This window comes from Bos javanicus, chromosome 10 (genome assembly GCF_032452875.1).
Source record: "Bos javanicus breed banteng chromosome 10, ARS-OSU_banteng_1.0, whole genome shotgun sequence".
Classification (NCBI taxonomy): Eukaryota; Metazoa; Chordata; class Mammalia; order Artiodactyla; family Bovidae; genus Bos; species Bos javanicus.
This window is the reverse complement of record NC_083877.1, coordinates 26,276,968-26,292,364: the sequence shown is the minus strand read 5'-3', so window position 1 is coordinate 26,292,364 and position 15,397 is coordinate 26,276,968. Positions and strand designations below refer to the sequence as shown.

General features: G+C 41.1%; 1 protein-coding gene across 3 annotated transcripts in view; it reads left to right on the top strand.

Moving 5' to 3' along the window:
• RNASE10 (ribonuclease A family member 10 (inactive)) overlaps window positions 1-15,397 on the top strand; it is a 43,423-nt gene that overhangs the window by 4,187 nt on the left and 23,839 nt on the right. For 2 of the 3 annotated variants that reach the window (XM_061430643.1, XM_061430644.1), the window contains exon 1: window positions 5,339-8,574. The exons of the other annotated variant lie outside the window; for it this stretch is intronic. The gene's annotated coding sequence lies outside the window, so the exon portion shown is untranslated. Of the gene's footprint in view, window positions 1-5,338; window positions 8,575-15,397 lie in introns of those variants that run through there. 3 annotated transcript variants of the gene reach the window in all.

Genomic DNA, 15,397 nt, shown 5'->3' with positions numbered 1-15,397 from the left:
CTTCATTTTTATGTGATTTGGGATAAGGTTGGCATATGGACCGAGAGTGACAAGAAACCAATCATAAGACCACATTTTGTTCGACTCTGTGCTTCTCAGACAGCGAAGAACTGAGATGAGGTGGTATGTGAATTCAGGGTAGGATGAAGCAAAGGCAAAGAGGTGAAAGTGAGAGGAAGTGCTAGAAGATAAGGAAAGGCTAACTTCGGGCACATAATGGCTACTTCCCTTGGATCAGTCTTCCTCTGCCCCTTTGCTTTCTGGTAGTTTCTGTCTACTCATGAATATCTGAATTAGTTCACTGACCTCAGCTTGTGTTCCATAGTTGCCACTTCCTTGTTATGCCCTAGTTGTATTTCCTATTGATTTCCTTCAGATCCCTCACCCAAACACCTGCCATAATCCACAGCAGCCATACACTCCTTCACTCCATTCTCACAGTGCAATGGCAAATACCCTTTGCTGCCCGCCACGCCACTGCTGATGAGAGTGCTGCCAGCCCTTGCGAGCCTGACTCATACCCTGGCCTCTTCTCTTGGAGCAGCCCTTTTCCTCCTATTGCTTTCTTCCTGGGCGTTAGCCTTCTCACTCTGCTTGATCAGAACCTCCCTGTGACGTAAGCCCAGGCATGACTCATTGGCTCACTGAACTCTGTGTGCTTATTAGCTTGCCTTCAGCTGGCTGGCATGTTTGCCTTTTAAGAGAGGGTAGAGCTGGGTCAGCCTCCAATAGTGGTAACATTTCAATTAGAAGTAGTATAATATAGAAGAGAAATTTTGGCAGGAAAGCTTTCCAGAACTCTTAGAAATAATCCTTTGTTTGGTAACTGACCTACTTAGCTGAACCGAACACAAAAGCATCCCGGAGGGGCAGTATGACTACTCTTCCTTTCATCCATTCTTCTTTTCATCAAGTTATTGAATATTTGTTTAACACCGTTAACTAAGAGAATGTTAAGTTCAGAATATAAAAATGGTTTTTTCCTCTCAAGGGCCTTACAGTGCCCTACAGAAATTTTGTTCAGTCTCCACGTGGTGTCTGACTCTGGAACCCCATGGACTGCAACACACCAGGCTTCCCTGTCTCCTGGAGTTTGCTCAAACTCATGTCTGTTGAGTCCGTGATGCCATCCAACCAACTCCTTCACTGCTGCCCCCTTCTTTTGCCTTCCATCTTTCCCAGCATCAGAGTTTTTTCCAGTGAATCTGCTTTTCACATCAGGTGGCCAAAATATTGGAGCTTCTGCTTCAGTATCAGTCCTTCCAATGAATATTCAGGACTGATTTCCTTTGGGATTGACTGGTTTGATCTTGCAGTCCAAGGGACTCTCAAGAGTCTTCTTCAGCAACACAATTGAAAAGCATCAATTCTTTGGTGCTCAGTCTTCCTTATGATCCAACTCTCACATCCTTATGTGACTACTGGGAAAACCGTAGCTTTGACTGGATGAACTTTGGTTTGCAAAGTGATGTCTCTGCTTTTTAATACACTATCTAGGTTTGTCATAGCTTTCCTTCTAGTGAACAAGTGTCTTTTAATTTCATGACTGCAGTCACTGTCTGCAGTGATTTTGGAGCCCAAGAAAGTAAAATCTGTCACTGCTTCCATCTTCCCTCCTTCTATTTCCCTTGAAGTGATAGGACTGGATGCCATGATCTTGGTTTTTTTAATGTTGAGTTTGAAGCCAGCTTTTTCATTCTCCTCTTTCACCCTCATCAAGAGGCTCTTTAGTTCCTCTTCACTTCCTGCCAGTAGAAATACACATTTGCAAAGCTATTACGTGTCCATATAAGGTGGTATAAAATAGGGACAAGTCACATGTTATGGGAGCCTAACGGACAAACTGATTTTATACACTGGATTGTGAGGATTGGTTACTTAGAGAAAGGTTGTTTAACTTTGAGCTTAGTCTTCAAGGTTGAAAGGGAGGAAAAGGATTTCACATGAGGGTGAGCCAAAGTACAGAGTAATGAAAAGCACTAGGCATGTTCATGGGTCATTGTCACAACAGGTGTGACTAGAACAGAAGACATGGAGACGTAGCAGATGGGCATTTGGAGGTTAGAGGAGGGCTGCATTTTGGTGCTGGGCTTTCATACCCCAGATCTGCAGTGTGGTAGGTCAGGAACTAGAATAGTGCCATCTGAAAAATATGTCCCAGAGAGACTTGGAATATTTAAGGGCATTTCTAGAGTTTTTAAAGGGAATCTAGACTTTGTGTGTGTGTGTGTGGCCACTGTGCAGCATGCAGGATCTTAGTTCCCTAACCAGGGGTGGAATCTATGCCTCCTGCAGTGGAAGTGTGGAGTCTTAACCACTGGACCACCAGGGAAGTCCCTCTAGCCTTTTAGATTTAGAAGGTGTCGTGTATTTCATAATAAAATACTAGGCTAATAAGGAAGATTATGCACTTGATGTCCTAATTCCAAAGTCTAATTACTTAGATCTAAGTACAAAAAGTAGGACTCACCTACTTTATACAAGTATATATTACTGTATTCATGTTAGGACATTAAATATACTTTCACAGTGACAGAAAATTGTGTATTCTTTATAGTACAAACTAAGCTATGACAAGGAAAGTAGGCAAAGGCAAGTAATAGTAATAATTACTAATTCTAAATCCCTAGAATTCTAGGTTCAAGGGGATATAGGTTGGAAATAAACATGAACACAAAGTGTCTTCAATTTAAAAAACAAAAACAGCTTTACTGAGATATAATTCACATATGATAAAAATTCATCCATTTAAAGTGTGTAATTCAATGATTTTTAGTATATATGCGGATATGCACAATCAGCCATCATCAGAGTCCATTTTAGAACACTTTCATCACCTCTAAGGGAAATCTGTACCCTTTAGCTATCATTCTGTACCCTGCCCACCCCTTACCCCATGCTACCCTCCTCAGTTCAGTTCAGTTCAGTCGCTCAGTCGTGTCCAACTCTTTGCAACCCCATGAACCGTAGCACACCAGGCCTCCCTGTCCATCACCAACTCCGGGAGTCTACCCAAACCCATGTCCATCGAGTTGATGATGCCATTCAACCATCTCATCCTCTGCCGTCCCCTTCTCCTCCTGCCCTCAATCCTTCCCAGCATCAGGGTCTTTTCCAATGAGTCAGCTCTTCGCATGACGTGGCCAAAGTATTGGAGTTTCAGCCTCAGCACCAGTCCTTCTAATGAACACCCAGGACTGATCTCCTTTAGAATGGACTGGTTGGATCTCCTTGCAGTCCAAGGGATTCTCAAGAGTCTTCTCCAACACCACAGTTCAAAAGCATCAATTCTTTGGCACTCAGCTTTCTTTATAGTCCAACTCTCACATCCATACATGACCACTGGAAAAACCATAGCCTTGACTAGACGGACCTTTGTTGGCAAAGTAATGTCTCTGCTTTTTAATATGCTGTATAGGTTGGTCATAACTTTCCTTCCAAGGAGTAAGTGTCTTTTAATTTCATGGCTGCAATCACCATCTGCAGTGATTTTGGAGCCCAGAAAAATAAAGTCAGCCACTGTTTCCACGGTTTTCCCATCTATCTGCCATAAAGTGATGGGATTGGATGCCATGATCTTAGTTTTCTGAATGTTGAGTTTTAAGCCAACTGTTTCACTCTCCTCTTTCACTTTCATCAAGAGGCTCCTTAGTTCCTCTTCCCTTTCTGCCATAAGGGTGGTGTCATCTGCATATCTGAGGTTATTGATATTTCTTCCCCTTTCTGCCATAAGGGTGGTGTCACTGCATATCTGAGGTTATTGATATTTCTTCAGGCAATCTTGATTCTAGCTTGTGCTTCCTCCAGCCTCATGAGGAACTGAGAGAAAGGTTCCTCCAACATTTCTCATGATGTACTCTGCATATAAGTTAAATAAGCAGGGTGACAATATACAGCCTTGACATACTCCTTTCCCTATTTGGAAACCGTCTGTTGTTCTATGTCCAGTTCTAACTGTTGCTTCCTGACCTGCATACAGGTTTCTCAAGAGGCAGGTCAGGTGGTCTGATATTCCCATCTCTTTCAGGATTTTCCACAGTTTATTGTGATCCACACAGTCAAAGGCTTTGCTACCCCTGGCTGCTCAAAAGCCAATAGACAGGCCAGGCTGATAGAAAGGATAATTTGCTTTATTTAAGGTGCTGGTGACTGTGGGGTGAGGGTAGTGGACATCTTTTCAAAGGCCTACTCCCCACCTTCCCAACAAGCGGAGGGTAAGAGCTTTTATAGACAGAGTTGGGAGTGGAGAGGGTTACATGCAGAAACAACATAGTCATCTGTAACAGTCATCTTCATCTGGTCCTCAGTGATCTGACCAACATCATCTTTATTGTCACTAAGATTGGTACAGTTAATCTTTAGTTTTAGGGTCCATTTGTTCCCGTTTCTTGGCAGTCAATTCTGTGGTAGCTCATGTCCTGGGTACAGTCTGGTCATCATGTGATTAACTTCTTTACCTGTTGTTTTAGTATCTATAAGACAGCTCACAGGATATGGCTCAGAATATTATATAAAGCCCTTGAGAAAGAAATAAAGGTCCTTGACTATGCTTAAAATGACTACATTATTATTTTTACTCTCTTTTGACTGTTTTCCTTTGTTTCAGCATTTCTCACTTCTCGGATTAAACTTATTCTTTGACTAAAGTTTTCTACAGATGAAAGGCAGGCAGAGGACCCCGTGGGGGTGGGCAGGGGGTGGGGGGAGTGGGCACTCAAGGACCATAGGGTCTTGCTCCATTTCAGAGTGAGCTACTTTGGACTGTTTTTCATGATTCTATGACTAGAATCATACATGAAATCACATGGACTTTTGTGACTGGTTTATTTCACGTAGCCTAGTGTTTTCAAGGTTCCTCTAAGTTGTCACATGTACTTCATTCCTTTTATAACCAAACAATATTCCATTGTATGGCTACACCACGTTTGGTTTATCAAGTATTTTCAATTTCAAAATGTCAACCAATTCAGCCCAAAATGAATGTATCAGTTGAGGTGAGCAAAAGAATAAAAGCACAAAGTCAAGGCGATAGGGGCCAACTAGAGAAGGATAGTTCTTGGGGAAAAACTCTCCAGAGGGGCCTACAGAATGCCTGAGAAGTGGGTTTAGCTTCTTGAGTCTCATTGTATATGTCAAAACACACATACTCCATCGAGTCGTGTGTGCTTGTGAAGCTGCTTCAGTCATGTCTAACTGTGACCCCATGGACTGTAGCCCATTAGCCTCCTCTTGTCTATGGGATTCTCCAGGCAAGAATACTAGAGTGGGGTGCCATGTTCTCCTCCAGGGGAACTTCCAGACCCAGGGGTGGGACTTGCATCTTTTGCAGGTCCTGTATGCATGTGGATTCTTTACTGCTGAGCCACAGGGAAGGCCACCCCATCAGTCAGGGTCATCTTTACTTTTATCAATACTATCATTAATCATGTACTTTATATAGAACATTGTCTTTAAAACCATACTATAAATTGGTGAAAAGACAAAGTGCTTGTAGTTTAGATGGAAGACAGAATAAATGCATTAAAAGGGGGGAGGGAGTGGATTAGTTGTACTCTCTATGCCTACTTTTAGTCTTTTTGTGTGTTATACTGTCACTGTGTTGCAGGGAAGAGCCAATTCTGACTCCACATTGAAACTATTTCTTTGACCTGTTTTTGCTGATTTTATTGTAATAATCTTACATAATGGCCTGACTCAAAGAACCCTGCCCAGCCGTAAATAACTTCAAGAGAGAAGAGATTAAAACATCACTTTCAGAGGTTGGTCATTCCCAGAGATGTTTTGCAAGACTGATAGCCCTTTTGGTTTTACTTCCTCATTGCCTCTCTCTATATATATTCTTTCAGGGAGAGAGAGAGGCAATGCCAAAAGCCTTTTGACTTTAGTTCTTCACAGCTTCTCTCTCTGGTTCTATAAAAGATCCTGTCATCCAGCAACACCCCCTCTCCCCACCCCCACCCCCATGCACTCACACACACACACACACACACACAAGATGGTTGTTTTGAGACATTTGTTGTTGTTCACTCCTTAAGTCCAACTCTTTGCGACCCCGTGGACTGCTGCACACCAGACTTACCTGTCCTTCACTATCTCCCTGAGTTTACTCAAACTCATGTCCATTGATGCTATCCAACCATCTCATCCTCTGTCAACCCTCCTCCTCTTGCCCTCAATCTTTCCCAGCATCAGGGTCTTTTCCAATGAGCTGGTTCTTCACATCAGGTGGCCAGAGTATTGGAGCTTCAGCTTTGGCACCAGTCCTTCCGATGAATATTCATGGTTGATTTCCTTTAGGATTAACTGGTTTGATCTCTTTGCTGTCCAAGGAACTCTCAAGAGTCTTCTCCAGCACCAGTTTGCAAGCATCAGTTCTTTGACACTCAACCTTCTTTATGGTCCAACTGTAGCGCAACTGGTAAAGAATCTGCCTGAAATGCAGGCGACCCCAGTTTGATTTCTGGGTCAGGAAGATCCACTGGAGAAGAAATAGTCTACCCAACCTAGTATTCTTGGGCTTACTCAGTGGCTCAACTGGTAAAGAATCTGCCTTTGATGCAGGAGACCTGGGTTTAATCCCTGGGTTAGGAAGATCCCTTGGAGAAGGGAACAGCTAGACTGCAAGGAGATCCAACCAGTCCATTCTAAATGAGATCATACCTGGTGTTCTTTGGAAGGAATGATGCTGAAGCTGAAACTCCAATACTTTGGCCACCTCATGTGGAAAAGACTCATTGGAAAAGACTCTGATGCTGGGAGGGACTTGGGACAGGAGGAGAAGGGGATGACAGAGGATGAGAAGGCTGGAGGGCATCACTGACTCCATGGACATGAGTCTGAGTGAACTCCGGGAGTTGGTGACGGGCAGGGAGGCCTGGCATACTGCAATTCATAGGATCGCAAAGAGTCGGACATGACTTTGTGACTGAACTGAACTGACGCACTCCAGTATTCTGGCATGGAGAATTCCATGGACTGTATATCCATGGGGTCTCAAAGAGACGGACATGACTGAGTGACTTTCACTTTCACTCATATCCATACATGACTACTGGAAAAACCAGTAGTCTTTGACTATATGGACTTTGTCAGCAAAGTTATGTCCCAGCTTTTTAATACACTGTCTAGGTTTGTCATAGCTTTTCTTCTAAGAGGCAAGAGTCTTTTAATTTCATGCCTGCAGTCACCATCTGCAGTGATTTTGGAGCCCAGGAAAATGAAATCTGACACTGTTTACACTTTTTCCTCATCTATTTACTATGAAGTTGTTGAAATGAAAATATCTCATGCCCTATTAATCAACAAGAAATGTTACAGCCTTCAGTGATTTCTGGCCTCCAAATGTGAATCAGGGCTTCCAAAACTTAGATCCAGAGGATGCTACCACACCACACAGTGATTGCTGAGGAGCTAGCAGAATGCAAGAAACAGGATTGGCCCCAGATAGCTGATGAGAATATGAAAGGAATGAATTCAGTGAACCAAGAGGCTTGTATCTTCCCACACACAAAATGCTAAATTTCTTGATACCTGATCTTTGATGTTCAGACTGCCTGCTCCCTTTGTTACAAACTTGTATTTAGCTTGACTTCTCCCCTGTCTCCTTGGAGCAGTTTTCTCAGAGCTACTGAGATGATATCTCCCGGGCTTAGAGTTGTAAACATTCCCACCAAATAAAATAACTCTCTACTTTCAGGTTGTGACTATATTATTTTTGTTAACAAAATGATGGGACCGGATGCCGTGATCTTTGTTTTTTGAATATTGAGTTTTAAGCCAGCTTTTTCACTCTCCTCTTTCACCCTCATCAAGAAGCTCTTTAGTTCCTTTTCACTTTCTGCCATTAAAGTGATATCATCTGAGGTTCTTGATATTTCTCCCCACAATCTTGATTCTAGCTTTTGAGTAATCCAGCCCAGCACGTCACATGATGTACTCTGCATATAAGTTAAATAGCAGGGTGACGATATACAGCCTTGATGTACTCCTTTCCCAATTTGAAACTAGTCCATTGTTCTATGTGCAGTTCTAAAAGTTGCTTCTTGTCCTGCATACAGGTTTCTCAGGAGGCAGGTTAGGTGGTCTGGTATTCACATCTCTTCAAGAATATTTCACAGTTTGTTGTGATCCACACAGTCAAAGGCTTTAGCATAGTCAACAAAGCAGATGTTTTCCATGATCCAGTAGATGTTGGCAATTTGATATCTGGTTCCTCTGTCTTTTCTAAATCCAGCTTGTACATCTGAAAGTTCTCTGTTCACGTATTTTTGAAGTCTAACTTGAAGGATTTTGAGCATAAGCTTGCTAGTGATTGGGTGCAATTGCACAGCAACTTGAACATTCTTTGGCATTGCCCTTCTTTGGGATTGGAATGAAAACTGACTTTTTCCTATTTTCCAGTGGCCACTTCTAAGTTTATCAAATTTGTTGGCATATTGAATGCAGCAATTTAACAGCATCATCTTTTAGGATTTGAAGTAGATCAGCTGGAATTCCATCACCTCCACTAGCTTTGTTTGTAGCAATGCTTCCTAAGGCCCACTTGACTTCACACTCCAGGATGTCTGGCACTAGGTGAGTGACCACACCATTGTGGTTATCTGGGTCATTAAGAGCTTTTTTGTACAGTTCTTCTGTGTATTCTTGCGACCTCTTCTTAATATCTTCTGCTTCTGTTATGTCCTTGCTGTTTTTGTCCTTTATTGTGACCATCTTTGCATGAAATGTTCCCCTGGTATCTCTAGTCTTTCCCATTCTATTGTTTTCCCTTATTTCTTTGCACTGTTCACTTAAGAAGGCTTTCTTATCTCTCCTTGCTATTCTCTGGAACTCTGCATTCAGTTGGGTTTATCTTTCCCTTTCTGCTTTGTCTTTTGCTTCTTTTCGTTTCTCAGCCTCCTCAGACAACCACTTGGCCTTCTTGCATTTCTTTTTCTTGGGAATGGATTTGGTCACCACCTCCTGTACTATGTTACAAACATCCATCCATCGTTCTTCAGGCACTTTTTGTATCAGATCTAGTCCCTTGAATTTCTTTGTCACTTCCAATATATTAACTGTAAGGGATTTGATTCAGGTCATACTTGAATGGTCTAGTGGTTTTCCCTACTTTCTTCAATTTGAGCCTGAATTTTGCAATAAGGAGCTGATGATCTGAACCACAGTCAACTCCAGGTTTTATTTTTGCTGACTGTATAGAGCTTCTCCATCTTTAGCTGCAAAGAATATAAACAATATGATTTCAGTATTGACCATCTGGCTATATCATGTGTAGAGTCATTTCTTGTGTTGTTGGAAGATGGCATTTGCTATGACCAAGGCATTCTCTTGGCAAAACTCCTTTGCCCTGCTTCATTTTGTACTCCAAGGCCAAACTTGCCAATTACTCCAAGTATCTCTTGAGTTCCTACTTTTGCATTCCAGTCCCCTGTGATGAAAAGGACATCTTTTTTGGTGTTAGGTTCTGAAGGTGTTGTAGGTCTTCATAGAATTGTTCAACTTCATCTTCTTCGGCATTAGTGGTTTAAGACATTAGTCTGTTATCTTCTCGGTCAGTTGGCTTGCCAAATAAAGTGGATTCCTTGCCACAAAACCTTCTTTCTCAGATTTATTGGCCTGTTGTGCGGCAAGCAGAGTGAGCTTGGACTTAGTGACGATTGTTTAGAAAAATTGTTTTTGAAAGAGCAATATAATAATGTGAAAAGTAGCATGTGCTAAGTGCCAATGATCATATGTGCTACTGAGAATTGGGAGTGGGAAAAGGATTGGTAGGACTTGAGGTAGGCTTTACTGGAAAGATAGATGAGGAAGATATAACTGAAGGCAATATACACAGTCAAATTCAGGCGTTTGTAATCATTTAACAAATTGAAATGGTAAAATTGAAGAAATCATGAGAAGGAGCACTTGGAGATAAGGTGGAGAGAGGTTAAAATTGTTTAAGGCTCTGATTTCAGGCTGAGCAGTAAGAATCTTGTTTTCTAGGCAAATGGCCAGCCACTGAAGGCTTTTTAACTGACTGCTAGTTGAAAATCACACTATAGTAAATATTTTCATATACTAAAGCCTAAGTAGAACCAAGGTGGCTTTTTTGATGGTAGAATTAATTTCACCTCAAATTAGCTGGGTGGTGTGACATATTTAATTTTTAATCTGGTTGAGGTCTTTTGTAGTGTTTGAAAGAAAATGTTGTTATAAAATGAAACATAAAGGCAAGAATGTAAGAAATTTAGAAATGAAAATGTACAGTTAATTCAAATTAGTTTTCTCCTTCTTTTAGATTAAAATTTGAATAGGTGATATAATCACATAGCTAAAAAGTTAAGCAAAAAAAAAAAAATGTATACAGCGAAAATATTCACCTCAGTTCTGTCCTCCATCTGCCCTTCCTTCCCTATCCCACTAGGAGTCACTTTTATTAGCTTCTTGTATATTCTTCCAGCATTTATAAAAAATACAAATACAATTTTTTTCTCCTATTATTATAATACACTGAAGCTAGCATGTTATTTGTATTGTTCTGCACTTTGCTATTTTATTTTATCTTAATATATCTTGAAGATCTTTGCTCTTTAGTAAATTAGTGTGCTTGCTTCATGAATTAGTCAATGCTGTCAAGAACACATGTCTGTCATCTCAAATTTTTTAGAACTTAAGGAAGAATATGCTTGGATTTTGTTTGTTTGTTTTTAGCTATTTCCCAGCCTGCTTGTTGATTAGTATTAGGAGTACATGTCCCTTTAAAACAAGAAAGTGAAAGAGAATGAAACTGTTTCTTCCTTGCTGTGCCTTGCATCTAAATTTGATCTGGCTTAGATCTGCATTGCTCTTTTCCTTGGAAATAGGCCTCTGTTTTCATAATTACATTTTGTTCCTAAGGGACACCTTTTGAATAAATACTGGCTATCTGCCTTGCTTTCCTGTTATTGTAAATTTGGATTTTAATAAAAGTGTAATATTTCCTGTTTTCAATCTTTTTTCCAGAGTTGTAGCTTTGGCCTAAAATAGATTTGATATTGTTTGGGATTAATCTGTCTTTGTTTTCCTGTTTTGGGGTCAGAGAGCCCTTCCCCTCCACCCCCACTGGTTTTCATTTTCACTCCATCCTAAGTATGTTCAGGAGGTTTACTTTAGCTCCCTTGCAAATCTCTTTTTTTTCTTGTTCTCTTTCCCTTCTCTCTTTTATTCATTTTTAAAAAATGAATGTCAGCCAGCTGTTTGATTTTAGCCTTAGTCTTTCCTTTTCCTATTTTATTTTGAGCTATTTCTACTTGAACTTTAGTTGTAATTTCATAATAAGAGATTAGTTGGAATTTAGTACGACTTTATGTGTAGCCTGACATGTCCTAGGTCTATCCAGTGTTCTTTTTACCCTTCAAAAACTGTCTCGGGTTAATTCCAGTTCACAGTTTTAATCTCCACTGCTCCCTCTAAATAATAAGGTAGAGCTTCTACCATTGTTAGTATCCCACCCACTCTATCAAACAAAGTATGGAAATAATTTAACTGCCATCAAGGAATAAACTTGATGTTTGGTGCCGTGGTTGTTTGTGATATGTTTGTTTCAGAGTGGGAAGGTTCTCACTCTGGACATCCACTGATAGACCTGCAAGATTTTGAATCTGGGGAGACAGAAGAAAGCCATTGGGTTTCCTTGAATGCTTGCCCCCCCAGATTGCCTCTATCCTTCACAAATAGATAGGAATCACCAGTGTTTAAAAGAGAAACATGGAAATATGGTAAGGGTAACTCTGAATATCTTCTGCCATTCTGCCATTCTTTATGGATGTCCAGCATCTAAAATATTTCTTACCTATCAGCTTGTTATTTTAGTATACCTCCATGGTTGATCCAAAGGCTTGTTAGCAAGACTCCCAAAGATCTAGAAAACTGATCCCTGGTATGGTTACACAATACTGGGTTCAGGAATGTTCTCAGACCAGAATGTACTAGCCTAATGGGATTTCTTTGGAAGGAATGATGCTAAAGCTGAAACTCCAGGACTTTGGCCACCTCACGCAAAGAGTTGACTCATTGGAAAAGACTCTGATGCTGGGAGGGATTGGGGGCAGGAGGAAAAGGGGACGACAGAGGATGAGATGGCTGGATGGCATCACTGACTCGATGGACATGAGTCTGGGTGAACTCCGGGAGTTAGTGATGGACAGGGAGGCCTGGCATGCTGCGATTCATGGGGTCGCAAAGAGTCGGACACGACTGAGCGACTGAACTGAACTGAAGAGAGGTACCTTAGAGAACCAAACTGAACCCTGCAATAGGATTGTACATTGTATAAACCAGACATATGAGGTGCTTCTACCTGAAGGGCTTGGGGCATATCCTTACTTGCTTATGAGTACATAGAGTTCCATAGGCCCTAATATGACTCTCGCTTAGCATTTCCAGTAATAATACACCCTCTGGTGAAGGTTTTGGAATTAAGATGTTTGTACTTCTTTGTTTTAAAAAAACTTTTTATTAGAGTACAATCTATTTACAGTGCTGTGTTAGTTTCGGGTGTACAGCAAAATGAATCAGATATACATATACATATATCCACTCTGCTTTAGATTCTTTTCCCACATAGGTTATTATAGAGTACTGAGTGGAGTTCCCTGTGCTATACAGTAGATCTTTATTAGTTAGCTATCTATTTTATATATAGTAGCGTTTTTATTGCTGTTTGTTGTTGTTTAGTGACTAAGGTGTATCCGACTCTTTTGCCATCCCATGGATGGTAGCCGGCCAGGCTCCTCTGTCCCTGGGGTTTCCTAGGCAAGGCAAGAATACTGGAGAGGGTTGCCATTTCCTTCTCCAGGGAATCTTCCCAACCCAGGAATCAAACCCATGTCTCTGCTTGGCAGGTGGATTCTTTACCAGTGAGCCACCAAGGAAGAACTAAGTGTGTAAATGTCAATCCCAATAAGTTTGTTTTCTAAGGTGTTTGTACTTTGGTCTAAACTGAAAGACTTCGTCATCTCTCTAATTGAGCTGAATTTGTTCTGTACCCTTTGGATAAGTAGTGTGTTTGATTTACTCAGGTGATGTTTGTGTCAGGTCTTGTTATCAGTCATTGCCCTCTATTGATGGTTTTCAACATATTGGCCACTCAGATAACCAAAATGTTTACTTGACAATGCTGGATTGCATCGACGTTTGTCCATTTTTTCCACATTTATTTTGAACTGTGTCCCTTTGATAATCAGATGTATTAAGACATATAGAGATGCTGAGGTATATGTGTGTGTTTGGGCATACATACACGTGCATATACACACACATTTGTGTGCTAATCCCCAAATTATCAACTTAGAAACTGTTTTCTGCCCATGAAACCTTGGGGAAGCTAGAAGCTTTTCAATGTCTCAGCAAGGTACTTGCTGAGTGTACCTTTCTAGGCTGTTGTGCAGAGAGAAAAATAAACACATGAGGAGGGTATGTTTATCCATCCATTTCCTCAACAAATGTTCCAGGGATTAGGGAAACAGAAGAACAAGACAATGTTCTTGCCTTCAAAGAGTTTATATTTATTTGAGGAGTTAGACTACAAATAAATACAAATGTTAAAAAAAAATCTCAGGTAATGGTAAGTGCTAAGGTCAAAGTAAGGGGATGGAAAGTAATAGAGGAAGGAAAGGCAAGTTAAAGCTACAGTGAGATACCATTTCATACTCACTATTATGTCTATAGTAGATAAGAGATATTAACAAGTATTGGTAGGTAGGATGCAGATAGACAAAAACCCTCATACATTGCTGCTGGATGTAGTACTTTGGATAAAATGGTGTAGCTACTTCGGATAAACAGTTTGGCAGTATCTCAGAAAGCTAGGTATAAAACTATTTGTTATTGTTGTTTAGTCACTAAGTCATGTCCAACTCTTTTGTGACCCCAGGGACTGTAGCCCACCAGTCTCCTCTGTCCATGGAATTTCCCAGGCAAGAATACTAGAGTGGGTTGCCATTTCCTTCTCCAAGAGATCTTCCCAACCCAGGGATCATACCTGGGTCTCCTCATTGTAGGTGGATTCTTTACCACTGAGACACCAGAGAAGCCCAGCAAAACAATAAAACTATTCTTTTGTATTTCACCCAAAATTCTGTCTCTGAGATTTACTTCGGTGTCAGGGTACAGAGGCTAGATTCGACTCCAACACCTTAATTGGACTATACACCAGAAAGAATAAGAGATGAGGAAGTAGAGACAGCGTGTACAAACAACTCATTTGAGAAATTTTGCTACAAAGGAGAGAAGTGGCTAAAGAAACATGTGAGGTCAAAGAAAGAAGATTAATTTTTTTTTTAAATTTGTACCAATGGTAGACATCTTGAAATAGAGACAATATGAAGGAGGAAACTAGATGATTTCTACTGTTGACTGGGAGTTAGATGGGACCTTGAATAGATCGCTGATGCAGTATGCTATGACTTGCTTATAGTACAGTTCCAGCTGTACTGTTGATAGGGACTTTTGATAATGAAATAAGTCCACACTGATAGCTTTGACTTTGACTTGATAGCTATCCACAAAAGGGCAGCAGAGAAAGAGCATGGCAAGATTGTCCTTGCAGGGTAATGTTCAGTTCAGTTCAGTTCAGTTCAGTCGCTCAGTCATGTCCGACTCTTTGCGACCCCATGAATCACAGCACGCCAGGCCTCCCTGTCCATCACCAACTCCCGGAGTTCACTCAGACTCATGTCCATCGAGTCAGTGATGCCATCCAGCCATCTCGTCCTCTGTCATCCCCTTCTTCTCCTGCCCCCAATCCCTCCCAGCATCAGAGTCTTGTCCAATGAGTCAACTCTTCGCATGAGGTGGCCAAAGTCCTGGAGTTTCGGCTTTAGCATCATTCCTTCCAAAGAAATCTCAGGGCTGATCTCCTTCAGAATGGACTGGTTGGATGTCCTTGCAGTCCAAGGGACTCTCAAGAGTCTTCTCCAACACCACAGTTCAAAAGCATCAATTCTTCGGCGCTCAGCCTTCTTCACAGTCCAACTCTCACATCCATACCCTTCAAAAATATTAGGGAACTGAACCCTTCCAGGCCACAGGACTGGAACAGGTCAGTTTTCATTCCAATCCCAAAGAAAGGCAATGCCAAAGAATGCTCAAACTACCACACAATTGCACTCATCTCACACGCTAGTAAAGTAATGCTCAAAATTCTCCAAGCCAGGCTTCAGCAATATGTGTACCATGAAATTCCAGAGGTTCAAGCTGGTTTTAGAAAAGGCAGAGAAACCAGAGATCAAATTGCCAACATCTGCTGGATCATCGAAAAAGCAAGAGAGTCCCAGAAAAACATCTATTTCTGCTTTATTGACTATGCCAAAGCCTTTGACTGTGTGGATCACAATAAACTGTGGAAAATTCTGAAAGAGATGGGAATCCCAGACCA